Source organism: Neomonachus schauinslandi, chromosome 12 (assembly GCF_002201575.2).
Source record: "Neomonachus schauinslandi chromosome 12, ASM220157v2, whole genome shotgun sequence".
NCBI lineage: Eukaryota > Metazoa > Chordata > Mammalia > Carnivora > Phocidae > Neomonachus > Neomonachus schauinslandi.
In genome coordinates, this window is record NC_058414.1 from 49,953,357 (window position 1) to 49,980,939 (window position 27,583).

At 37.4% G+C, this 27,583-nt stretch overlaps 1 pseudogene; it reads right to left on the bottom strand.

Annotated features, from left to right (window-relative positions):
• Window positions 1-24,789: 24,789 nt before the first annotated feature.
• Window positions 24,790-24,899, bottom strand: LOC123326443 (annotated as a pseudogene).
• Window positions 24,900-27,583: the final 2,684 nt, after the last annotated feature.

Sequence of the window (27,583 nt, forward strand, 5' to 3'; positions counted from 1 at the left end):
TATATTCTTAAAAAAAAAACAACCCTTTTGTCATATTGATATCCTTGAGTTATCCAACTCCTGAGGTTGAAATTAGTATAATATTATATTCAGGATTTACAAAAGGAAATCTTTGGCCAAGATTTTCGCTCTGTGGAGTGCCACGCCCAGATCCCCTGCTCTGATATTCCACCGTCTCATCAACCTTTCCCCGCATCCTCAACAGGCTGCCTGCCAGCATGTATGTTGAATGTGGAACTGGAAATTATTGTAGGGTAGAATTATGACTTGTTGATTCTAAGTGACATAGTAAAAGATATACCAGTTCTTCGTTAAAGTCATTATTTATAATTGGCATTGTCATCTGACTACACAGATGAAGAGTTACCTAGGTCTCTTGTCTCTGAGCCCCTGTAGCCCAGTGGTTCTCAAACCTCACCATGCATTAACATCCCTGAGAGGGCTTGTTAATAATTAGATGCATCCCCATAGTTTTTGATGCAGTAGGTCTGGGGTGGGGCCCTATAATTTCAAGTTTTACAGGTTGTCCCAGGTGATGTTACTTTGCCTAGAGACTACATTTTGGGAACCACTGGTCTAGCCTGCTATACTTGTCTCTTTGCCTGCTCCTCCCAGCCCCACCCTCACCCCACAGACAGCCCTGTGGGAGAGCTCCATTGCTTATCACAATTGTAGTATACTATTATTATCCTTTCTATTACGATGAGCTTAAAATCATGTTTGCATTTTTATTTGTATATATTGCATTTTAAATATAAATTTATTTTAAATTTAATGTTTTCAAAATGGCATAATTTTAAAAAGGCATTTAATTTAGAACTACTGTAGTCAGATTTTTTTTTTTCCCTTTTCTTGTGATGGAATGTGTTGGTATCATTAAAAACCATACTAAAATCAGTAGGAACAAGTTGACTAAGTACAGAAGTGGCAGAAAACTTCCTCCATTTCTGGAAATTATGGTCTAGAATTTATATAGGGGTTTGTTTTTAATTCTCCAGACCAGAAAATAGACTTTTTACGTATTAAAAAAAAGTGTCACATCCCTTTATTCTCCACCCACCTCTATCATATCCTCCCCGTATTGGTGATTTACCTCCCACGCTGACTTCACAGAACAGTGACAGGGCAGATTGAATGATGAGAAAGTAGAATTTATGGTGGTGACAACTGTATCCAAATGAAACATTTGAAACAGCAACTTTACCAGGATATGTAATCTTGAAATGGACATAAAAGGCAGATGCCATCATGGCTAATGAAGGCTAAAACTAGATAGGAAAATTTGGATCCAAATTATAATTAAACTCAATTTATGAAACTCACTCACTTTTAAATAGCACAAGTGTAGCAATTTCAGTATCTATGTGGTTTTTAGCATTTTTCTAACACCTTTACACCTGGCCCCACTTGTTTTTTTTTTTTTAAAGATTTATTTATTTATTTATTTGACAGGGAGAGATAGCGAGAGAAGGAGCACAAGCAGGGGGAGAGGGAGAGGGAAAAGCAGGCTTCCCGCTGAGCAGGGAGCCCGATGTGGGGCTCGATCCCAGGACCCTGGGATCATGACCTGAGCCGAAGGCAGACGCTTAACGACTGAGCCACCCAGGTGCCCCAAGCCCCACTTGTTTTTAATGAGAAACACATAATCCCATTAACGACACTATTGTAAGTGGTTAGATTCCCAGTTTAGGCCATCAAAGCCTATTTAAAGGTTAACTAGCTTGCAATGAATACAGGAATATTTTGACAACCTTAGTTAAAGAAGAGAATCTGTACAATAGTTAAAGAAGAAAATCTGTACAATGTAATAAATATTTTAAAATGTTACATGCTTACAGAAAAGTGGACGCAATAGCAGGCAGATAAACAGGTGAGAAATATTTATACTTAACCTGAGCTCTGGGCGCCTTAGAGGATTTCTCAGGTAGGTCCGTATCACATCTAATTTCATTCTAAAAGTCATGTTTTTTTTTGGAAGATTGGTGTAAGGGTGATACCACTCTTAGTTTTCTCATCTTATGTGTGGAGCAGGGTGAGATTTTTGTTGCTGTTGAGATAACTGCTTAAAAGGTAAAGTATACTGGGCAAGAAAGCTACAGAAATGGTGTGGGTATGTAAGGAGCCTATGGCCAGGAGTAACATTACTGAACTTTGTGTGGTAAAAGAGAGAAGGAAAACAGAGAGTGCATGTACCTAACTCCTCCTGAGGGAGAAGAAACAGACACGATTAAAGGAGATCTGAAGTTAAATAGAAGTCTTATTGTCTATCCAGCATAGGTTGTTGGTTGTGTAGAAAGTGGACGTGAATCCTTGCTTCGAAGTGCATATAAAGGAGGAGGGAATAGTATGTTGTATAGCTCAACGTTTTATACTCTGATGATAACAATTTGTAGCATTTTTTTTTAAACTCAGAACTTCTATATATAAATGTATTGTAATACATAAGGTTGGCAAATACTTTGGACTCTTTCAAAAAACATGAAGTAAAATAATACCAAATACTTGGATTAATTCCATATACATCTGATGCTGATTCACAGCTGGTAATGTTGTGCTCTCTTGAGAGCAGTATACAGAGGTCTTAATCAATTCTGTTCGGGAAATTTTTATGAATGAAATATGAACTGAGGGAAGTCATAGCAAATGGGCCAGGTGGGTGGGAGTCTTCTCTACTTATTACAAATGCAAACTATGATCAGAGACCTGAAATGCACTTTGCATATGTAAAAGGAAATGTTCTGGTCATAAACATGAAAACATTCTTCTGCTATTATTAGCCTGTATCTTATGGTGCCATATATATTCTACTGGTGAGAAACAACCTAATCTTTTGATTTAGAAAAAGTGTTTATCTTACATCTCTTCAAAAAAAAAAAAAAAGCTGTCTAAAAAGGAACTTAAATTGGCCTGAGGCAATCACCATCCATTTGTTTTGCTTTTGTTCTGCAAAGGGCTTTAAGGAGTTATTGTGCACCAGAAAAATAGACTCACTCCAGTTATTCCAGAAATTCTTTAATAGTCAGTGCTTTGGACAGAGTATTTATGTTTGTCTTGAAAATTGGTTCTGGGATAGTGTGAATTCTTGTTTTCCTCATAAAACTTCTCCATCCATGTTCAATTATAGTTGATATCAAGTACTAAATATTACCATCTTGATCATGTATTCAGTCAAACAATAAGTGCTGATTTTTGAATATAGAATTCACTGGTTTTTATTTTAATCTTGGTGCCTCAGTAATGTTCTAAGTTAGAGCACTGGGTGTTGCTTTTGGGCACTGAGGAACCTGAATGGAGGGAAGACTGTCTGGATAAGATTGGCAGCTAGCTGCTGCAGTTGGGATAGTCAATCATGCAAAGCTCATTAAGCATTTAGTGCCAGGCTGTGTGTTGCTCAGTAGGGACGCAAAGAGTACTAAATCATGGTTTCTACCCTCATGGACAGCACTCTTTGGTGGGAGAGACAGAAAGGTGAGTAGTTTTGGTCCGTTCACTGTATTAAGTATTTTAATAAACAGAGGAGCAGAAATTAATTTCTTCTGTACATCAATATGGATGACATTTCTAGTAATTTATTTTTTTTATCAGGATTGCCAAATCTCAGAAGGAAAGACTTCAGGGCTCATCTAATCTAGAATTTTCCAAACAAGTCAGATAATAAAAATCACATGGAGCTCTTGTTATACAGATTCTCCGACTCCTCCCCTAAAGAGAATTGTGCAGTCAACTTGGGTGGAGGGTACTAGATAACAGATTGCATCATGCTCTTCACTGTGACTTGGCAAAGTGCAGAAATGTTTTCTAATCTAACAAGCACTAGAATTTCTCATTTTGAGACTCTAGACAAACAAAAAATACACCATTAAAGCCTATCTCAATGTAGGTATTTCTCCTGTGAGCTAATATATAACTCAGTGATTTTGCTTTCTGCTAAATGAAAAGCTAGTGCTCTTGAAAATGAGAGGAGGTAATAATTTGTGGGGAAATTCTCTGGGCTTACATGTGTTCTCTGCTGTCTAGGACATCCTGTTTTTATGTGGAGGTGACCCAAAGACATAGATAGAGTACATTTCCCCCCCCACTCAAAACTGATTACTACCTATTTTAACCCAGATCAGATTTTTAGTATGATCCGAAGAATATAGAAAACATGATTTAAGCCTGGACATTTTTAAGAGTAATTAGGCTGCATCAACCTTAGAATGATTCCAGCATGACTTTTACTTTTGATGAATCTAATTTATATAATGTAATTTTGACAAAAATGTAGCCAAAGGAATTTTTGAAACCTAGAACACAGTGTGCACGATGCCTCTTCATATCGATCGGGCAGTGCTTTTGGCCTTGTGGGCATTTAGGTGAGTTTGGATAGTAGAGCTGCTAAAGCTATTGTAAAGTCCTGAAACGTTAGTTTTCAAAGCCCATTGCATAAAGGTAGCTAATTTCTCTTTTCTTCACCACTGTGAGAACACTTAAAATTACTCCACTGATATGGAGTGAGAGGACCAGGCTTATACAAACAGAAGTTAAAGGTCTGTGGAAGATCTTATATTCTATTCCTTTTCTCATTGGCAAATGTTAGGCAAAAATTAATTGAGTTTTCCTGCCATGTCTCTGTTTTGCTAAGCAGCTGCATTCTCTTATAGAAATGTAGTAGATTTAACTAATGATCGAAAAGTTCTTTGAAATATAAATTGTTATGGAAATGCTAAGTAGTATAAACAATTTGAGGGCAAGCATTAATAAAAACTTCACTGCAAGCATTTTTAAAGAGGACTAATAAAAGTTTCACGGTTCAATTAATACAGCGCAACATTGGGTTTTCTAGAAGCATATGGGGCCCAGAAGGCCTGCCCCTGTTTTTAAAATTTACGAACTCTTTAATGATTCACCACTTTTACTCCAGTGCATTACCCACTGTGGTGCCATTTAGTCCTTAAGTAGGGAACTAAAACCAGGACAAAGCTACAAACAAATATCAAAATGTCCAAGTGGGTATTTTCTCTTCAGTTTGTTCACAGTATGTTACCATAGAAAATGAATGGTAAAATGAAATAGAGTCACAGGACAAATCAGGTAGGTTATGGCTTCCCGAGATGAGTCTGATCAGTTGGCTTTTTAATGAAATACAGGTCAGATCTCATTTTTATAAGCTCTGTGTAACTAAAATATTTTCAGGTTCCCGGCTAATTATTTATTTCAAGTTGTGTTCAAGAACAATACTCTAAGATAATCACATAAATCAGTCTCTTGAAGTTTTGTAACAGAATTTGATGGGAGTATGGTATTGGTAGGAAATAAGGAACGTTAAATGTATTAAATATTATTTTGGGTTTTCTTCTACTACTTTAACTTCCTAGTTAACTGACTCTCTTTTTTGCTATTGCTATAAACTTCTCAATCTGATATTCAAGTTTGAAACATAAACCAGAGAGAGCATTTTATTTATTCTCCAATTCCTGAGGGACAATGCTTTAAAAGTGAGGCACAAATCTTTTACCAAAATATTCAGTTTAAATTTATTTTGCACATTTATTTCTTCTCAACTTCACTTACACAATTAATTTTGGTGGGTAATTCAGTTTATATAATGTTTACTGTGTTCATTACTGTAACACTACCAAAAAACTCCCTATAATGTAGTTCAAACAGAAAAATAGGTTATTTCTTCCTCACATAAAGATGAAAAAGACTTTCCCAAGTGGCAGGCCGTTCTTTCTCTAGTGGTGATTCAGGCCCCAGTTTCTAACTTGCGACTTATATTCTGCTTTGGATTCCAAGGTCAGTGTACATCTCTCGACTGAGCTGATGGAAGGGAAATGGAAAAAATAGGTTTATGTGGGAAGTTTCCGTAGGCACACCCACATTTCTTTGGGTTGAATTTAGTCACATGACCACACCTAACTACAGAGGAGGCTGGGAAAAGTAGTCTAGCAGTGGTCCAGGAAGAGGAGGAAACAAATTTGATGAATAGCTGGCCAGTCACTACCACATTCGTCTTGAACATTTATACCTGGGAGTGCAAATATAGCATTGCTTACAAGAGGTAGGAGTATTTCATAATGTACTTTCAAAGAGACAGAAACAGTGAAATTAGGGAAAATCAGCTTATCGACATTTTCTAAGAGATGCTTAAGGAAGCCTTTCTTCATGAATTATGTGAAAGAGTGAAGCAGTGTAGCTATTAGAAAATTCAAGTTCTGGTTTTAGTGGAAACTTTCCAGGAAATGGGAATAATATGTATAGTGTGGAATATTATGGGTCCTTAATTAGTGTATTAAAGTCATCAGCAGCACCTGAAGGCTGTGTGCAAAAAGAAAATTCATGTCAGTTTATCTGAAATTATAGTTATGTATATGCCAAGGAAGAAGTAATATCGCCATTCTTATATTTGCTCTTTATTGCATATTGGCATCACATTTTTAAACAGCTTTGTAGTTTGAAATATTATGAAAATCTAGGTCAAATAGGCAGTGGTTGTTAAACACTTGTTTTACACTGGTCTTTTCGTGAACACAATTATAAAACAATGCTAGGCTTTAGTTTTTTGAAGATCCAGGAGAAAATATAGTACCTCAACAAAACACATGGACAGCCTTTAGTTTATAACAGTATGTGGACCTTAACAGAATTTTCTCTTTCTGTGTATACTTTAGGATTTGCTGTTAATAATACCAAAGGGGTATGTGTGTGTGTATACACCTGTGTGTGAGATTGTTTTGCAATGCTATAATAAGTCTCGGGGAATACAGAGGTATATAGGACTACATAAGCTCCACTAAATACAAATGCTTTACTTTCTATGGTTTTCTATATATTTAATTTTTATCTGTTATCTTTTAAAGAATGTCAATGTACAGCAGTCTTCACCATTTATAATTTATTGCTTCTAATTTGTTGTAGGGTTAGAAAGTTAAAGAACCATGTTAAATAAAATCATTAGTGAGATAAGGATAAATTCTTTAAGTTCTGAAGAAATGCACAAAGTTCTCTTTTATGAGCAAAATATGTTTCTTTTTTCTTACATATTGCAATTACATTTTAATTGTCTCCCATCCCCCTGATTTTCTTGGTTCTTTCTGTCTTCGTTATATAGATCTATAAAATTCTGACTTTCCAATTGATGAGCCATTATTATGGCTTTGATTTTGTCATGCTTATCCTTGCAGATTATGATCAATACCTTTTATCCATGCATGTCTCACGTGTGGATTTGTAAGTTGCTTCAGAGTTACTTTAATAACCAAAAAGAAAGGCTTGTGACTTAATTTATTGGTGAATATTTCCTTATACTCTGATACCGATTCACAGAGAGTAGAAGAACTCTGAGGTGGTCTGTGAAATTGTTTTAAGTCTTTTTTCATGGTAACTTTCTGGCATTTGATTATATAAAGCTCTTTCCTCTTATGATAGGTGGTTCTCCTCAGTTAGCACTGCATAATTAACCTTTTCTCCCAGACTCTTAACTTCCAAGAAGACTTTCTCTTTATATTGATATTATAGTTCCATTGGCAACTGGCCTGGCTGGGGAATTTCCTTTGAAGTTGGAATTTGCCCTAATAATTTTGCCGTCTTTGGAATTCTGTGAGTGCTAAGAGAGGGCAGATAATCATAGGGGCACCTAAGCAGGAACTGATCTTTTAACCCTCACCTCAGAGCGAATTGTTCTTTAGAAAGAAATGTTGAAATGACATAGGAACAAATTATTGAGAAAAACCAGTTAGCAGGTTTGGATTCTCTGAGACTATAAGCATGTGTAACAAGAGCTGGTGACACCTGGGTCTTTTGTTACAGGAAAGGCTGTTTGATGACCTCACCTGTGTTTTTCGGATTTTGAGATTCTGAGTGCTTTCTGCAGATCTAAGACTGTTGCACAAATGGACACAGCCAGAACTTTATCTTGAACCCCTCTTTTTAGAATCTCTATCTGGCAGGAAAAAATATAGAAAGTCTTTGTAGTTACTTGTTGGTATGTCACTGGAATCTCCGATGTCTGCCCAGTGTATTCATGGGCATGGGCATTTGGGGATGGTTACTATCATTCAGGGAGTACTGTCTTTTGAAAGAAATTATTAACCCAGTGATTGTGAAATCATTCTTCCTGAAAACCTGTCTCCTCTCATTTATATACTGTATTAAAATAAATATTATAATTAGGGATATTTTGAAAACTACTTTAAGAGAATAAAAGCACAAAGCTATGAACATTGTTTTATGTTATTTTTGAATGTGTCTGTATCTTTGTGCCATTGATATGGTGCTTCATTTTTAATGGAGAATTTAATATATATTTATTTTGGCTTTATGTTTAAAGTAAAACAGTAAATTAGAAAACAGATTTTAAAGGTAATAGTATTTCAGTGAAAGGAGCTAGAAATTAGTAGAAGAAGTCAGGAAGCCAATTATAGAAAGAGGAAAAATAATACATACCATATCTTGTGTTGGATAATGTGTGCTATCGAATCTCTGAATTTCAATAAAATATGTCAAAGTAGAGTTCATTTTCCCTTCTGTTGGGAGAACTGATAATCCGCCTACCCATCTGCCTTCCCACCTTTCTTAGTTTTCTTTCTTTCTTTTTCTCTTATCCTGCCTAACTCCAAGAAGGATTTGGGATTTATATAATAAGTTTTAAAAAAATAAAACGAGGAGGAAATGAAAGAAAGGAAGGGAGAATGGATAAAGCAAATGCCCTTGGTACATACACTCAAGTTCTATAAAGTTGCTAGAGAAGGAATAGATTTGGCTCTGAACTTCTTGGTAGCAAGTCTGTTTTCTCCTATGAGATTCCTTCTCCTTCAGCCTAACTGAGCCAAGTCACTGCCCCATTGGAGAAATGTCAGAGACTCTCCATAATCTCTCCCTGAGGTACACAAGGACCCCATGCCCTTTTCATGTTTGTCTTTCTTTTCCTCCTCAATAAACCATGAGCCTGTTCTCGTCACCACATGGAGCTGTGTGCCTTCCCCAGGTCCTACTCTTCTGCCTGCAGAACTTTGAAAGCAACTTTCTCACTGTTGGGAGTGCCCCCTGCCCTTCATACCGCTATCCCTTCACTTCTTTATTTATCGTTCAAGGCGTGGCTCTATCTCATTCTTCTGTGAAGCCTTGCTGGGCAATCCTGGGCTCCTCCGACATCTGTTACCTCGACAAATATGGATCTTATCTCCTGGAGGTGGGCGTTTTCTTAGTCATAGCGTAGTAATAAACGAAGCTTTTTGAAAGCAAGAGACCTCTTTCTAAGATTTTTTTTTTATTTTAAGATTTTATTTATTTATTTAACAGAGACAGCAAGAGAGGGAACACAAGCAGCGGGAGTGGGAGGGGGAGAAGCAGACTTCCCGCCGAGCAGGGAGCCCGATGCGGCGCTCGATCCCAGGACCCTGGGATCATGACCTGAGCCAATGGCAGATGCTTAATGACTGAGCCACCCAGGCGCCCCTAAGATTTTTTTAAAAATATAAAATAAAACAATTGATTATTTTACTCATGGTTGCTTGATTATTTAGCTAACATGTTGCCTAGCACATAAAAGGAGCCAAATAAGTGAAGAACAAAGGGTATTTTGTGAGGAGGCTGATACACTTACTTTGGAGGGAGGGGAAGCAGTTGAGTTGAAAATATCTGAGCCAAACGAAGCTGCTTGATCTCTGTGGTAAATCATGACCCTTCCCTTTGTTTCTTCTTATTTATTTGTTTGTTGACTTTCTTTTCCTTTTACTTCTTCATGAAGGTTTTGAGCTGTTCTTTTGACTCTGTTTAGGAGCTACCCGCTGAAAAGCTTTTGTCTTTCTAGGGTGGCTTCCCTATTCCTTGAACAGTAAACATTGCAATAAGGTGGTTACTGTTTGTGAGACGTGTGGCCACCTATTGAGTTCCCCAAACGTGATATCTCCAGGTTTGGAGCTGCTTTACCTAGCACAGTGGTAGAGACTGACCTACCAGCCTTTTGCCTTTTAGTAACTTGGACCTCTCCCTGTTCCAATACTTATAAGCTACCTCCTGCCCCATTAAAAATACACACTGTAGTTAAGAATAGAGGGAAGAGTAAAAGGATTTTGAATTGTGGTTAAGCAGCAAATTGTTTAAAGTTAGAATTCATTGGTCCTGTATCATTTAAACTTTTAAAAAATTAATGCATTTTTTTGCAGACCGTATCATTAGCAGTCATGTTTTTGATGCACTAGGTTTCTGTGGACCTTCAGTGCAATATGTATAGAGGAAAACAGCTGGTTTAAAATTTATGACATTTCAATCTATATATGTTTTTAGTTCTTCTCATTTAAAATGGTGAACTCGTAAGCACTTTAATACGATAGTTGAAGTCTTCATAAAGATTAAATGAGGATCCTAAATTTTATGTGTGTCTCTATGGAAGATGTGTTTTGGCTTTATTATTTGACACTGTTGCTGCATGATATTGGATAGATGAAGTGATCTCTTACTTTGGAATCTAGTCATGTGGGGTTGCTTTCGTATCTGCCCAGGAAGTTCATTTTTCTAAAGATCATGGAAAGAACAGATGGGGAACAGGTAAGCACGGCATCTCTTTCCCTCACAGCTCCCTGTGGAACCTCTTTGGGTAGGCTCTTGTTTGTCACACACAAAAGAAGTATGTCTTTACCCTGAGTGATGCAATGGTCCAGCCTCCTGTGGGGTAACATCCACTGACAATAACGCCATAACCCATTAGTTGATCGCAAACTCCCTGAATCCACAGGGGTTTGCCTCAGTCTAAATGAGTGACTAATTCTTAAACTACAAGGTGAACCTGAGGTCCTCGGGGAATTGGGACATGTTAAGATTGGATTGTTTATTTTGCTTGTTATAACTGTAGGGTCATTATGGAAATGTTTACATTCTGCTGTGGTTATATGTTCTTAACCAATATATAAGGTGAAGAGGTTTGGTCTTTTGGCTTCTGCTTTCCTTATATTCTTTATCATTCTCTATCTCTGTCCTCACCCCATTAAAAAAAAGTGTTCACACTCATCAGTTCTAAGTGAACCTGTATCTTTTTCATTGAATTCTTGGTTATCTTATCTGTTACTGAGAAATTATACAAATGCATATTTGAAGTTATTAGTAAAAGCCCAAGGACTTAAACAGAAGCTCTGGAAACAAGTGTTACCTGTTACTGGTATTCACTAAATCTCCCTTCGTCCCAGTTTCTTTATTTGGAAAATATGTCATGAATTTGTTATATCAATACATAAAAGACGCAATTGTAAGAGAGATATTCAGGAAACAAACTGAGGGTTGCTGGGGTGGTGGGGGGTGGGAGGGATGGGGCGGCTGGGTGATGGACATTGGGGAGGGTATGTGCTATGGTGAGCGCTGTGAATTGTGTAAGACTGATGAATCACAGAGCTGTACCTCTGAAACAAATACTACATTATATGTTTTAAAAAAAGATAGCAGGAAGGGGAAAATGAAGGGGGGGAAATCGGAGGGGGAGAGGAACCATGAGAGACTATGGACTCTGAGAAACAAATTGAGGGTTCTAGAGGGGAGGGGGTGGGGAATTGGGTTAGCCTGGTGATGGGTATTAAAGAGGGCACGTTCTGCATGGAGCACTGGGTGTTATAAGCAAACAATGAATCATGGAACACTACATCAAAAACTAACGATGTAATATATGGTGATTAACATAACATAATAAAATAAAATGAAAAAAAAGAGATACTAAAGCAGCTAGTGTTCATTTGGAATTATTATATACAAATTTGTGCTTTTTTTCTGAGCTGTGACCTGTAACTATTCTTTTATGAATGTCACCGTGAACACTGATGTCTGTAGGTCTTTCCACACTGGTGAGAAGACCATCATTTCCACGTTCCGTCACGATTTCTAGTTGTGTCTCTCTCAGGCTTGTTCACTTTTGAGCAAATGGAATTATGCCATCCCTCTTTTTCATTATATGCCAGCTTCCTGCTCTATCCCACCTCCAATAGTAAATGACTGTGTTGCCTTGCTTCACCTTTTGGTGCGTTTTTACACCATTTGCCTTGCCAGCCCCTTCTTGTGTGTTCCCCTCTGAATCTGTTCTTTGCCTCTTCTAGCATCTGATGCTTTAGTTTATGGCAGCATCACTCCAGTCTCTGCCTTTATGGTCACATTGCCTTCTCCTCTGTGTGTGTCTAATATCCGTCTGCCTCCCTCTTATAGGGGTACACGTGATTGCATTTAGGGCCCACCTGGGTAATCCAGGATAATCTGTCCATCTCAAGATCTTTAATCATATCTGCAAAGTCCTCTCCCCCCCTTTTTGACATATGAGAGAACATTCATAGGTTCCAGGGATGAGGAGATGGGTATCTTTTGAGGGGTCATTATTCACCCTCCCCACACCTGCCTGAAATAATTTCTCAAATCCTGCCAGTTTGTAATTTCTGTTCATGCGTTTGTTCATTCATTCACTCAGTCACCAGACTTTTATTTCATGCCCAGTGTATGCCAAACACTGTGCTAGGTATTAAGAATAACACACTGACCATACTTTTAATAAGTTCATTATTTTGTCGATAAGATGTACCACACAGAGTAAACACAGAGAGGTAAAAGAGATAGTTTGATCCAGGCCATAAGATTAATTCTTTGTATGTTTCCTTTTACATAATTCTAGAACATAAGTCACCATCACGCCTCAGTGCTCATAAATTATTTCAGTAACTATAGAGGTTATGTGCAGCCTGTGGACCAGAAAGTGTTTTTGCAGGAGGGAAAACATGTATCAGCTTAAATTCAATTCCAAAGAATTTGTTGAGTACAAAATAAAGCATAGACCTTGCCCTCTGAGGAATTTATAATCTTACACAATTCTTATCAACCCTTGCTGCATGTCAACAATAGAGCTTTAGAAAAAATATCCTTGCCTGCTCCCCACTGCACCTCATGCTTGATTTTGGGTGGAGCCTAGAGGTCTTTTTTTTTTTTTTTTTTAAAGGCTCATCAAGAAATTCTAACATGCTGCTGGCATTGAGCACAGAGAATCTCTGGTCAAGTAGAAGTGACCTATAACTAGGAGAGCAAAGGCACGAGTATTGTTAAAAATGTAAGACAGAATGCTTTAAGTTCTATTAAGATATGTAGAAACAAAATAATTTGGATACTCAGAGGAGGGTGAGATCATATCTGGCTCAAGGGGAATGTAGGAAGTATTTGAAATGTCCCTGATAGATGGGTAAGATTTCAAAAGATTGGGTGGGTAAGATTAGGGGAGGTGGGGGTGGTCATGGCTGGAGGCAAGGGCCGGGGGTCCACATTTAGGTACCAGATTTTCTTCTGCTCAGACTTTCTGGCCTGGAATCCAGAAGCATCTGAAAAATCTAAATTTAAACCTGGTCTTCTAAGCCATTTCAACGGTAGTAGGGTAGAACAAATTTTATTTGACAGCTGATAGGTTGATATATACTTTTTAAAATTTCAGAAACATGATAGCTGGACCTCTGTCTGCAATTTTAATCTAAGTCCTGTAAATATTAGGAGCAGGCTTCAGTGAGAAAAATAGAAATGGAGGGGAAAGTTTTAAGTGTTTCAAAAGAAGAATAGCTAGGATATGGTGATTTACTGGAAGACAGAAAAGCACAGTAGGAAGTAACAAAAGTAATTATGAAGTTCAAGAATGATAATAGAATTAATGTGAGTGATATTGGTAGAAAAGATAGTGAACTTTTGCTGAAGTTTTTCTACAAGCAAGGGGCTTCATTACGATATTTTCTTTATTTCATGGAGCTCTTTTCGTAAGTCTTGTGGTGTAGGTACTCTTCTTATCCCTACTTTACAGATAGGGATGTTGAGACCCTGAGAGGTAAGTATCTTCTTGCTCTATCAAGGTCTTACAGTAAATTGAGTGGAACAAATCTAGGACTCAGATCTAGGTATCCTAATTCTAGAGTGTATATTCTTTTTTTTTTTTTTAAAGATTTTATTTATTTGAGAGAGAGAGAGCAGGCGAGCACGAGTAGGGGGAGGGGCAGAGGGAGAGAGAGAAACAGACTCCCTGCTGAGCAGGGAGCCAGTTAGGCCAGGCCAGTCTCAGAACCCCGAGATCATGACCCCAGCTAAAGGCAGACACTTAACCGACTTGAGTCACAGGGGTGACCCTACAGTGTGTATTCTTAACCACAGTTCTGCTAATTGTCAGGAGGCTAGCTTGAGATGTAGAGCTGATGAAGAGAAATTGGTCCTAAAGATAGGAATTTAAGAATCATCTAAAGATAGGTCACAGTTGAAAACATGGGTAGCTTTAAATTAGCAAGCATGACGTTATTAATTAAAAGATGAAAAAAGGAGAAGAGGAGGAAAGGGCCAAGGACTAAGCCACACTGAAACTTTCAGGGACAGCATCTTATCCTTCTTTAAGGCTGCTGGTCACTTAACACAGGATTCATTAAAAAAACCAAACCAAACAAAACCTCCTCAGATACTTAAGGAAGCAAATGAACCCATCTTTCCATCCTAAATTTTTCAACCTGTGCTTAAGGTTCTACTTAACTACAGTGACTCAAAAGAGACAAATCTAAACCCTTTCTTCTCTTTCCTGTATTAGTGAGCCTGATTTAGTTTCAGATCCTTGGGATCTTTGTTGGATTCCATTTTTCCACCTTCCTCGATGTTTTCCCCAGTGGAAAACGGCTGCTCTGTAGAGAGGATATGCCAGTGTAAGAGGATTTGTAGAGTAGTTCAGTATTTTTGTTGTTTTAAATCACTGGTAAACTAAGTTATTGAAAGGATAAATAACACACAAATGGTGATGTGTCTTGGCTGTTGGATGTCTTTCTCCTGCTTCTCTCGGAGTGTGCCTGGAATTTCATTTCCTTCCATATGCAGCCCTATGAAACAACCCAGGGGGAAAAAAAAATTATTGCTGTTGAAATATATAAATTATATTCTTTTTTGTTACCTGTCTGTATAGCCAGATCAAGCTTCCTATGCTTGTCTGGTTCTTTTAACCCCTACTGGTCCACAATCTGGATCCAGCATTATTCGTTAGAGGGGTTTCCTGTATTGAATACAAAGGATTTCAGAATAGCTTTATGGTTGTATCAAATATTTTAATGTTATAAGGCTGTATTTCTTGTGCTGATTTTCTTAGAATCACATTTTTCTCATTGATTTATAATTTCAACTATTACAAAATTAGCACCATACCTAAACTCTTAAAAAAATATAACAGAGCCCTAATCTGTAACCTGCCTGTCTTATTTTTTTTCTAATGCTGTAATTGAGTGCTGTGTATAATGTGGTCTTATATAACTCATCCCACCTAACTTTATTAGGAAAATTAATGGAATGGGACTCTCATAAAAGAATTAGAATCAAGGGAAATCTAATTTGCATTAAAGGTCTAGATTGCCTTTCAGAATAAGCAGTTTTATGGTTTGAAGTAAAACAACTTATTTACAGACAGCAATTAACAAGGCAAAAATGTCCATCATTCTCTTTGAAAGACACGGGGCAAGCCAGTGATTCTCGGTTTGGGCCATGCCTTAAAGTCATCTGTAGAGCTTAAAAAAAAAACAACAAAAAAACCCCCCAAAATCTGAACTGGGACCCTCAACCTCAACAATTTTGATTTAACTGGACTTCTTGTTAGCCCTGGGTATGGGTATTAATTTAAACCTCTTAAGTGATTATAATATGCAACCAATGTTGAAAACCACTATGAAAAGAAACATCAGAGAAGTACAAAAGAGCAAGAGAAAGTAAATAAATATAAAATTCTTACCCTTTAGGAAATGACATATACTTTGTATAAAAGGAAATACTGTCCTATTAGTTATGAAAACTGAAATCTTAGTTCTATATTTTTAGTTCTATTTTGAAAGGATGCAAATTAATTTCATTTAGATATTAATTGTTACAAGGATATGTGAGAATACGTATTTATGTGCTTAAAAAAGCTCTTATTCCATGTTTCTAAACTCACTTTTTTAAAGATATTTGAATCTTAACTGTGGGTCTAGCTGTTCCCCCCCCCATCATTCCAATTTATGAACTGAAAATGTACGCTAATTTACAAATGAATAATTCAAAATGGTGGAATGAATGTGGCAGTTTCAGTTAATGGAAATTCATTGATTATCTTGTGCATTTTTTTCCCATAAAGAAGGCATGATTTCTGTTACAAAGTGATGTTTGGTTACTTTGTGCAAAGTATCTTGTTCATTCTGGGCCTGAACTGCTTTCTCTGTAAGACTAACATACCACACCTTGCTAAATAACAATGACAATGTATTGAATGTTTATTATATTTCAAATTCTAAGTGTTCCAAAGCTTTATATATGGTATCTCATTTAATTATAGTGAAAACCCTAGGGAGTAAGGCTATTTTCTAGAATCCCTGTTTTAAAGATTTCTGAGAAACCACTCTCAGAGACATAGATAAGATAGATGTCCAAGGTTGTGCATCTACTTAGGGATAGGGCCGGGATGTGAATTCAAGCAGTCAACACCATGAGCAATGGTACAAAGTAACAGTAACCCAATATGAAGACAAATTTTTCTGTTTAACCAATTGGTTAAGATCAGACTTAAAGCTGTGTGTCTTTACAGGAAAGCTTTCCAAAGAGACAGTCCTGATATTTCCCAGGAGAACAGTAGATTTTTCTCTTGAAGCTAACAAGGAACAGGTACACTGTGGTGTTAGCAGTCTTGACAGGCACTGGCCTAGCAGGAGGATGGGTGCTCTTTGGCGCTGGCAGGGTTTTGAAGAAGGAGCAGTATTCTTACAACTTCCTCAGGCTCACAAGACTCTTCCCCGCACTTCACTTCCAAATTGTAGGAGGGAAAACTTAGTGTGGGAGGAAGCATGGAAGAGAGCTCATCTGGAATAACATGAATGGGCTTGATGAGTGTGGGTAGTGGAAAGCTCAGCAAACTTGTGAACAAAAGATCTCAGTGTAATTCCTGCTTCTGACACTCATGCACTCAGGCCCTAAAAGTCACTCAACTTTCCTGAATCTGTTTTCTCTTCTTTAAAATAGAAATGAAGATAGTAGTAACCGAATTCTTTAACTCAAGGGGCTGAAGATCATATGAGATAATATACCGTAGAAATTCTAAATAAAGGATAAGGTGTTTTTAAAACTGTTATGTTAATAAAGCAGATTTTTCTTTTCTAACTGGAAGCCTTTATTTATTTAACATGCAGAATAAAAAAAAAACAACAAACAAATGAATGAAACTGGAAGAAACTTTTGTTCTGCAGTACCACTTGATTTCAAATGTCCTCACCAGAACAAACACTTGGACTTTTATTTCATCCGAGTGTTCAAAACCCCTAGGCATTTAAGCAGTCTCTGAGTGCACCAATTACTGTCTGATGGCCAAATCCCAGGATCATTTTTCATTCTTCAATAGAATTGTAATAGCAGTAGTAATTCATTCATTCAACAAGTGTATATTGAGTGACTGCTATGTGCCTGGAATGGTTTTAAGTCGTCGAAAGTAAAAGTCAGTGAAAATAAAAGCAGGCAAAAACTGAAATTGTCTGTTAAGCATAAACTAAGGATCAAGTGTTACATATGGTCTCATTTAATCTTCATCGTGATCCTGCAGAATATGTTTTATTAGCATTATTTATAAACGACTTTACTAGGTTTAGAGAGCTTAAATGATGTGTCCAGCACCTCCTAGCAAGGAGATGGTACAACTGGGGTTAAAACCCCATTTCCTCTCCTTGCAAATCGTCTTTCTTTTAATCACGCATTTATGAATTCATTTACTCATTCTGCACCTAGTCTAAATCCTTTTGACCTTTTTTCTTTCTGTGAGCATCAGAGGTATCTCCTTAGCCACCTGTGCTTAAAACAATGTTTTTGACACTCTCACTCTATTCCCCTCCACATCAAGTTGGCTTGGAATTTTGATTGACTCTATTTTCCGTTTTTGTTGCCAACCTTTAGCATTCATTACTTCTGGCTACAACTATTGTCATAGGCTTCCAACTAGTCTCTCTATTTTTGGTCTCTCCTCCATTCAGCCTAATTGTACAACACTGCCTAGTAAAGCACTCCTGCTAAAGCACAAATCTAATCATTTCCTTTATCAAAAATCTCCATGGCTTGCCATGGTCTATAAAAAATGGCAGTACTCGTAAAACATTTCTAGAGTCTGTGGTATAGGGCAAACCACATTTCTGGCCTTCTCCCTCAGTGTGCCCCTTCCCAGATTGATAACAGTGTTTTTCAGGCTTGTCTGATAAGCATCAACTGAGGCTTATTAATATTCAAGTTCTCAGGCCCCACTTGAACCTACCTAGCAGAATCCTGGGGATCTGTGAGGACTGATGAGGTATGGTGAAATCTGCTGGTCCTCTGATAGTCTCAGAGCACAGGGGCATAGTTGTTACCACCTTAGGCTCTTGCTACCACTGAGTGTTTAGGAAATCAGTCAGTACTGCCTGACATTGTGACAGTTATACTGGGTTCTCCTGGCCACCCTTTTACACACATCACTGAGGTGCAAACCAAGTGCCAAAAACCCCAAAGACACATTAATTAAAGTGAATTCTTGAGAGAGGTGATTTTCTCAGATTTGTGTGAGCCTAAGATATTTTTATATGAGCGTATATAGAACATATAAAGGAGATTAACTTGTAAATAAATGTTTAGTTAATATATGGATTATCTCATTTCCAAATTATATATATATGATATGTATATAATTTTATTATGTATGATTTCTAATTTATATATGATCATATATATATATATATGAGGGAGGGAGGGGGAGAGAGAGAAAACACACCCAGGAGAGAGACATATACATATATAATTGTATATAATTACATGTATGCATACATAATTATGGGCATTTATATAAATGTATGTGAATATGTGTGTGTGTGTGTGTGTGTGTGTGTGTGGATGGATGGATGCATAGACACACACGGCTTGTCTTTCCAAGAAATGATATAAACTGGGTTATAAGAAGATTCCCAATATTACAAGATAAAAGACATTAACAATAAGATTATGAAATAAGAGAAAAACAATGAGCAGAACGTAAGATGGAGTAGAGATACTGTTCTGTAAAACCTCTACATTATCATTGAAATGGCTGTTAAATAGTACATTGAATTAAAGACCACTGCTTTTCTTTTTTCTTGATCCTTCCTAACCTGCACCACAAATAAGCAAAATTACCTAGTTTTTAAGATTTTGTATATCATCACACTGCATAGTTACAGATTTCTTTATTCTCTTTTTATGAACCCCAAATTTCTTTTTTTTTTTAAGATTTTATTTATTTGACAGAGAGACCGTGAGAGAGGGAACACAAGCAGAGGGAGTGGGAGAGGGAGAAGCAGGCTTCCTGTGGAGCAGGGAGCCCGATGCGGGGCTCAATCCCAGGACCCCAGGATCATGACCTGAGCCAAAGGCAGACGCTTAATGACTGAGCCACCCAGGCGCCCCTGAACCCCAAATTTTAAAAATTGCAAGTAAAATAGTAGCATGCAGTTGTTTTGTTTTGGAAAACAAAAAAATCAAGCCCCTTTGGCTATTGTACACATTAGACTTGAAAGTAAGTATCGGTAGACGTTCAACTGGAAGGTGAAGAAATCATTTCAAATCCCCTAAGTAAAATGAGATATATATTTATACATTCTGAATGTGACCAATTAATCTGAATCCTCCTTCATTCTTTTCTCGTCTGCATCCATTCATTCACAGCATATTTATTAAGAACCTACTATGCAAAGTGCCAGAAAAGATGCATACCCTTAAAATTTTGCTACAGTCTTGATGTTCACTGAATCACAGTGATTTTCTCAGAGCTGAAGAAAGATAAATAAGATCTGTGTCTCCATCCTAGGTTGGTTTGCTTCACCATTGAAATACTTTTTTAGGGGCGCCTGGGTAGCGCAGTCAGTTAAGCGACTGCCTTCGGCTCAGGTCATGGTTCCAGGGTCCTGGGATCGAGCCCCACATCGGGCTCCCTGCTCAGCAGGGGGGTCTGCTTCTCCCTCTCCCTCTGCCTGCTGCTCTGCCTACTTGTGCTCTCTCTCGGTCAAAGAAATAAATAAAATCTTTAAAAATAAATAAAATAAAATACTTTTTTATATTGATTTAAACTTTCAAATATGTATGTATCTTTATTCTCTTGTTACTCAGCTTATGAAATATTTTTTGAGAATTATAGTGGTACTATGTCTGCCATGAAATAAGTGGCTTTACCATTTTACTAGGTAGAATGTTCTCTTTTGCAGGTGGGACAGGCTAATTTAGGATATGTGCCCTTAATTAGTTCCCTGACCTGCTTTTATTGTATCAGCATTCAGGCCTTAGTCATCTCTTATTCAGAGGATTTGTACATGCTGTGTGTGTTTGTACCTGGCTCTTGGAGCTACTCTCTTTCTTGGTAGGGAGAGCCATACTATACACATCCTAGAAGAGGCAGTGAGGAAGGCTTTTGTTGCCCTTGGTTACAGCTCTGCTGTTGTAGTAGAAAGAGGCTGAGCTTTGAAGCTAGGTAGATTCATGTGTAAGTCCAGTCTCCCTCACTTGTTCACTTTTTGATTTTGAACAAATGATCATTTCTGAACCATAGTTTTCTCATTTGTGAAATATGAAGATTATTTATCTCATGGATTTCATTCACTGTCAAAAATTTACTTCCCTTTCACGATCAATAAATATTTATGGAATGTAATTAAGTGGTAATATTTGTGGAATTACATATATCAAACTAATCATGATGATTTGTTTTGCATGTTGGGTTCCTGTTATGGGCTGAATGTTTATGTCACCCCAGAATTCGTATATTGAAGCTCTAGGTCCCAAGGTATTGGTATTTAGATGGGGGCCCTTGGGAGATAATTAGGTTTAGATTAGGTCAGGAGAGTAGGACCCTCATGATGGGATTAGTGCCCTTATAGGAAGAAGAAGAAAGATCTCCTTCCATGAGCATGTACCAAGAAAGGCCATGTGAGCATGCAGCAAGAAGGTAGTCATCTACAAATGAGGAAGAGGACTCTTACTAGACACCCAGTCTGCCAGCACCTTGATCTTGGACTTCCAGCTTCTAGAACCATGAGAGGAAAAAAAATTTTGTTGTTTAAACCACCCAGTCTTTTGTCATAGCAACCTGAACAGACTAAAACAGTTCCCTTTCTAAATTTCTTACAGATTGCTTAGAGTAAGAGCTGTAATTTACATCTTTGTTTAGGATCCCCAGTATTTAGTGTACTACCTAGAACAGAGGACTCAATAAGTGTAGAACACCACTTGAGGAGGTAGAATCCATCTTCATGTTCTTCTCATCATCTATAGCCTCAGTGAAGGCTCTCCTCCCTGCTCATACACAAAAACCCGTGATGGTTTAGACAAATAGACTAAAATAAAACCTAAAATAAAAACCTACAGTTTGATCATAAGGTTCATAGGGAAAACAGTGGGATATAATTTTCACCATGAGGTTGGGTGTGAAACAGTGGATTTAGATTCTAGCTCTGCCATTTATTAGCTGTGTTAGTGAAGGAAAGTTGTTTAACTTGACCAACTCCGTTTATTCTCAAATAATGTTGGCAGACTTGTTTGAGGATTATCACATAATGGAAGAAATGTGAAGGGTTTCTGAATAGTTTTATCACTCTATTTATTTAAATATGTTTATACTGTTTCTCAATTCCTGAAAGAATGACTGTAGAATCACCCTAAGAACTCTCTTTTGAATATCATTCTTTGTTTCAAATGTATTTCCTTGTGGCAGGAAGCGATAAAAACACATGGCACAGACAGCTAGTGACTGAAGAGGAAGTTAATGGTGTTTGTTTTTCCTCTAGAATTAGTAGTTCAAAAATTAAAAATAAAAATGTGTCTTGCCAAGTTTGGAAAAGACACAGATTGCTTTGATTACAGGATTACAATGGACCTAATTTTTTGACATTAATATTTCTTTCATATTTATGAATTGAAGTGCTTTTTAAAGTTAAAACTTCGAGGCTTTCCATTTTATTTTGTAAACTGTAATGAATAAAATATCCAGATACTATTAAATACATGTGGAATTCATTTCTTCTTTACCCTGTAGACTTAGAAATCAAGAGAAGGTTTACAGAATAAAGCATTTTGAAATCATTGACAAGCACAAATGATGCTGTTATTAGCATTCCATGTCTAGATTGTAATGCCTTTGAGGAGACAATGTTTTAGATGGTTTTTCAGCTATAATGGGAAGAAGTAAACAAGACCTTTCCCTAGCTATGTACTGAAAAAAAACCCAGTCGTGATTGGGAAGTATTGTTTGACTCAAAGCCAGCTCATTTTTCACCAGAGATTCCTGCACACCCACAAATTTGGGGCATTACTAAAGATGGTGAAAATGAGGTGGGATGAAGTGGGGGGTCTTGCAACAGAAGGCATCCAATTAAGAAAATCTACAGCAGTGACAAAGATGCTATTCTAGAAAGTTAGAATAATTTATTTCAGGGAACAAATTCTGTAGTTTTGAAGGGAGAATGCAACTACTATGAAATATCTTTCATTTAATTAAAATCAAGATTTATGTGGTTTGCTGCTGCTGCCTGAGTTCCATTTTGACTTTTGGTTAGTGACTGCCTGGTGGTTTACAAAGATTCAAATGTACTTTATTATGGGCTAAGAGAGTTCCTTTGGTAGATGTCTAACTTTTTTTTTTTTTGGCAAAATCCCTTGCATTCACCTCTGTCATGAGATGTGGCAGTAGTCGTACATCCTGGGAAAATCACTTTTAAAGACTTTTGAGTGGAAAGGGTCATGGATATTTATTGTGAGGAAGAAGAGAAGGCAAAAATGTTACAGGGATTATGTCATTTCATTCAGGAATTAGCTTTAGAAAGATTATTGAGCTAGTATTTAGGAGTGGTGGATATTTTTAGATTGCTTCTAAGTAAAATCATGATTTTTCTTTTAATGAGCTGGAAAGAAATCATCTAGTCCTGTGTTTTCTGCATGTCATGAACTCTTATTGGGCGATAGAATCAATGTCATAGGTTGCAGTTAAACAATGGAATAGAATAAACCACATTACAAGATACCAGGGTGCCATATGCATTGTAAGATTAAGTATTAATTTGTGAAAATGATGTTTGCATTTTGTATAGATAAGTATGTTTCTATATATGTATAAATACACTTCATTTAATATGAAATGCATTTTCAGTGTGAGTGGAAGTTGAGGAAGATTGGAAGTGACTGAGTGAGTCCTCTCATTCCTCAGATAGGGTATTAAAAGAGGCTGGCTTCTGGTTTATTTGAGTGGGTCTCACTGAAGTGGCTTATGTAGCATCAGGTCTGTCTTCTGTTAGAATCTTTGTTTTGATCACCGTTGCATCATTTATGTTTTACCCCATACTTAAAAATTTCTGTATTTTTGTCACTAGAAAGCGAGTCAGAGATGCTGATCTGGGGAAATGAATCCTCACTGAGCCTATGAGCACCATGCTGGGAGGTTGGTTGCTACTGGTGATGCCAGGTGGAAAAGAGTAGAACCTTTCCAGCTTGCTCTATGGATAAAGCCCGTATTCCCCCTAAGTTAAGTTTTGTGGAAAGTTGGAATAACAATCTAATAAATTTCATCAATAGATACAAGTCATGTTTATTGGCTTCTACCACCTGTTTCAGTTCAACAGATATTTACTGAGCTCCTGCTTTGTGCCATGTAGTTTGCCATCTAATTACTTCCTCCTGTGTGTAGCTAATTACATTGATCCCTCACTTTGTTTGTGGGAAATCCCAGCAGGTTTACTGAAGGACATGGTGGTTTGGGGTCATTGGTCAAAGATAACAGAGATGGAGCTCCATGTTTTGTGACACAGTGTGTCACTTTGGAACTCCATTATGCTTGGTCTAGAAATGTTCCTGAATTCAACCTTTTACGCGTTCTGAAGTCTTGCAATGATAAAGTCCACGTGGAATGTTTTTCTCTCTCTTGCTTTCATAACAAATTGATTTTTACTGAAATTTCTCTCTGTTGGTCTTTACAAAGTGTCCATGCTGGGGTTTTTTAATTTTTCTCCTGACAACTTGAGAATCAAGGCAGCAGAGCCCAGGGGGCCAACTGTCTGGATGCCGATTGTGGTTTATCATTCCCACGTGGTTACTGCTTCTTGCTTGGAACAGTTCCTGCAGGTGATGTTCTGGTTTTTTGCCTCTCCATCTCTTGTTTTTGAAGTGTTTGTACAAAGGGTATTATTTTGTTTAGTTTGGTTATTAGTTGAATATTGGCCATACAAGTCATTGCCCAATGCAGGTCCAGTGTCAGGGAGGGACGGTGCCCACCACCAGCCTGCTCTTCCCTGATGGCCGTCAGTCCAAAGAGGAATACCGATTAGGCTGAAGCCAGTGGAGCATGACATGTATACAGAACCCGATCTTGTCGGTGTGTCTAGAAAAGCTGCCTTTTTTCTTTTTTAAATCCTTGATCTTTTTAATCTTCACTAATTTGAAAGATGACACGTGATCGTGTGTCGTCATTTTTACCTGCATTCTTCGTAGTGGTTTTGAACATTTTTCGATGTATTTATTGGATTCCCCTGTTTTGAATTTTTTTGTGCCTGTTGCATATGTTTCTTCTAGACTATTCTATTTTTTATTGACTTCAAGAGCTTTTTGTTTATTATTGAAGTTATATTTTATCACAGTAAAATATATATAACATTAAATTGACCATTTTAACCCTTTTAGAGTGTACACTTCAGTGACATTAAGTACATTCACATTTTTATTGCACAACCATTACCACTATATATCTCTAGAACTTTTTCATCATCCCAAAGTGAAGAAAAAAGAAATCCAGCCATGGCGAGAAACCACAAAGTCGGTGCAGTGTCTTACCCATACATGGTGTACAGGCCCAAGGACTTCCTCCACCCTTGGCAAGGGAAGTGCTAACCTTTTCTCCTTTTATACAGCGGTAGAAAAACTGCTTGAGTGATATAATTCTCTCATTGTTTCTCTGGATCCAAAGCTTCCTTGATTATTGCTACTTCACTTTAAGAGATGTATTCATACATTAAATGGTGAAAAGCTATTTTCATAGGACCATCTTACTGAGCAAATTCTGTTTTGTTGAGTCTTTATAGTTCCTACACTTTTTATTTAATCTACTGGTGTTTGATGTTTTCTTCGCTTGCCAATGTGGTATTTCCAGCTGTGCATGGAAATTAATTTTCTGTTTGAATAGACAATTCCAGGAAACTATCTATTAAGGTTATAGGAGGCAAAGAGAGTGTTGTTTTACAATTTTTTTCCTGGTATTCTTGGCATTATAAGGGGAGTAAAAAGGTTGATGTAAGAGTCCATGATTGGCAGTTTATTTTTTATTTTTAACTAATATTATATAAGTAAAATAAACTTTGTCACAGATCACAAAGGCAGTCAATAATAGAATGTGTTTGGCACTGAGAGCTTATCCTCCATTTAATAAAACAGTTCCTAAATGGATCTTCCATGAACTCTAAAACCTTTCTTGGGCAAGAGACCTCTTTTTGTATCTCATTCTCTGGAATCTCAAAATCTAAGGTCCACAGAATCTTATTCAAAACCCCAGGGGCCAGGTGTGTTTTGGAATTGAGAATTTATCAGATTTTTTTAAGGTAGTATGGAACATAAATCCTGTATTACATGTCATGTCAATTTTTTTTTTTTTTAAGATTTATTTATGAGAGAGAGATGGTGGGTTCGGGGAGGGGAGGACAGAGGGAGAGGGAAAAGCAGACTTCCCACCAAAGCAGGGCCGATCCCAGGACCCTGAGATCATGACCTGAGCCTCAAGCAGATGCTTAAATGATGGAACCACCCAGGAACCCCTCATGTCATGTCACTTTTAATGGAGTTTGGGACAGTTCCTGCTAATAAAATAATTTAATATTTATTTCTGCAGTGAAATTCATAGATATTAATACTAAAAGAGATAAAGATAATAAATAGCTTCCTATTTTTTGAGGCCAGTTTTTGTTGCCAGCTGAGCTTAGAATTGTTGCCAAATGAATTATGAAAAACTTAGTTCTTTATGATCATGGATAAGGGACAAATAAAATTTTGCTTATATTCTAGAGACTTCCAACTCCCTTGGTTAGAAGTGGTGTGGCTCCATGCTCCAGCCATGCCTGCTTCTCCTCAGCTCCACTCAAGATCTGGACTTAGCCTTCTCAATACTACAAATATTTTTGTTTCTGGGGCTCTGTTCCAGAAATCATTATTCAATGATTCCTTTGTTGAATTTAATCTCTTGTTTTTCAGCAATTCTATGCCTGGGTTCTGATCCTTAATACCCAGTTTGTTTGCCATCATTGTAAATGTCTCATCATACCTTATATGAATATATATGAATATATGTGTATGTATCTCTCTCTATATGTATGTATGTATACGTATATATGTTTGTGTATATATCTATATGTGTGTGTGTGTATGTTCTTCATTGTTTCTACTCTTTTGCACTGGTTATTTTCAGTACTTGAAATGCCTTTTCCTTTGCTCCCTTTAAATTTATCCCCTACCACATCGTTCTACTAGGGCAATTTACTTTCTCCCTCTGTGATATCCTCTGTGTTCCCTTAGAGCTTTGTATATACCTTTATTATAGCATGCAGTACATTGCTCCTTAGTTATAATAATTATCTCTCTCCTGTTAGACTGTAAGGCTTCTGAGAGGAGCACCTTTTTGTATGTCTACTGCCTTACACAGTGCTTGGCATAGCACAAGATTTTCAACCCAAAATAAATAGAAGATGTGTATTTGGAGGGGATAGGGTGAGACTGGGGACTAGGGAAAGAGGGATGTGCAAAAGAAATACATTCATGAGGGGCACCTGGGTGGCTCAGTCGGTTAAGCGCCTAACTCTTGATTTTCGTTCAGGTCATGATCTCAGGGTTGTGATATTGAGCCTGGTGTCATTCTCTGCTGGGCATGGAGCCTGCTTAAGATTCTTGAAGAAGACATACAAATGGCTAACAGACACATGAAAAAATGTTCATCATCATTAGCCATCAGGGAAATCCAAACCAAAACCACACTGAGATACCACCTTACACCAGTTAGAATGGCAAAAACGGACAGGGAATGAAACAACAAATGTTGGAGAGGTTGTGGGGAAAGGGGAACCCTCTTACACTGTTGGTGGGAATGCAAGTTGGTACAGCCACTTTGGAAAACAGTGTGGAGGTGCCTCAAAAATTTAAAAATAGAGCTACCCTATGACCCAGCAATTGCACTCCTGGGTATTTACCCCAAAGACACAGATGTAGTGAAAAGAAGGGCCACATGCACCCCGATGTTCATAGCAGCAACGTCCGCAATAGCCAAACTGTGGAAAGAGCTGAGATGCCCTTCAGCAGATGAATGGATAAAGAAGGTGTGGTCCATATATACAATGGAATATTACTCAGCCATCAGAAAAGATGAATACCCAACTTTTACATCAACATGGATGGGACTGGAGGAGATTATGCTAAGTGAAATAAGTCAAGCCGAGAAAGTCAATTATCATATGGTTTCACTTATTTGTGGAACATAAGGAATAACATGGAGGTCACTAGGAAAAGGAAGAGAAAAATGGCGGGGGGGAATTGGAGGGAGAGATGAACCATGAGAGAC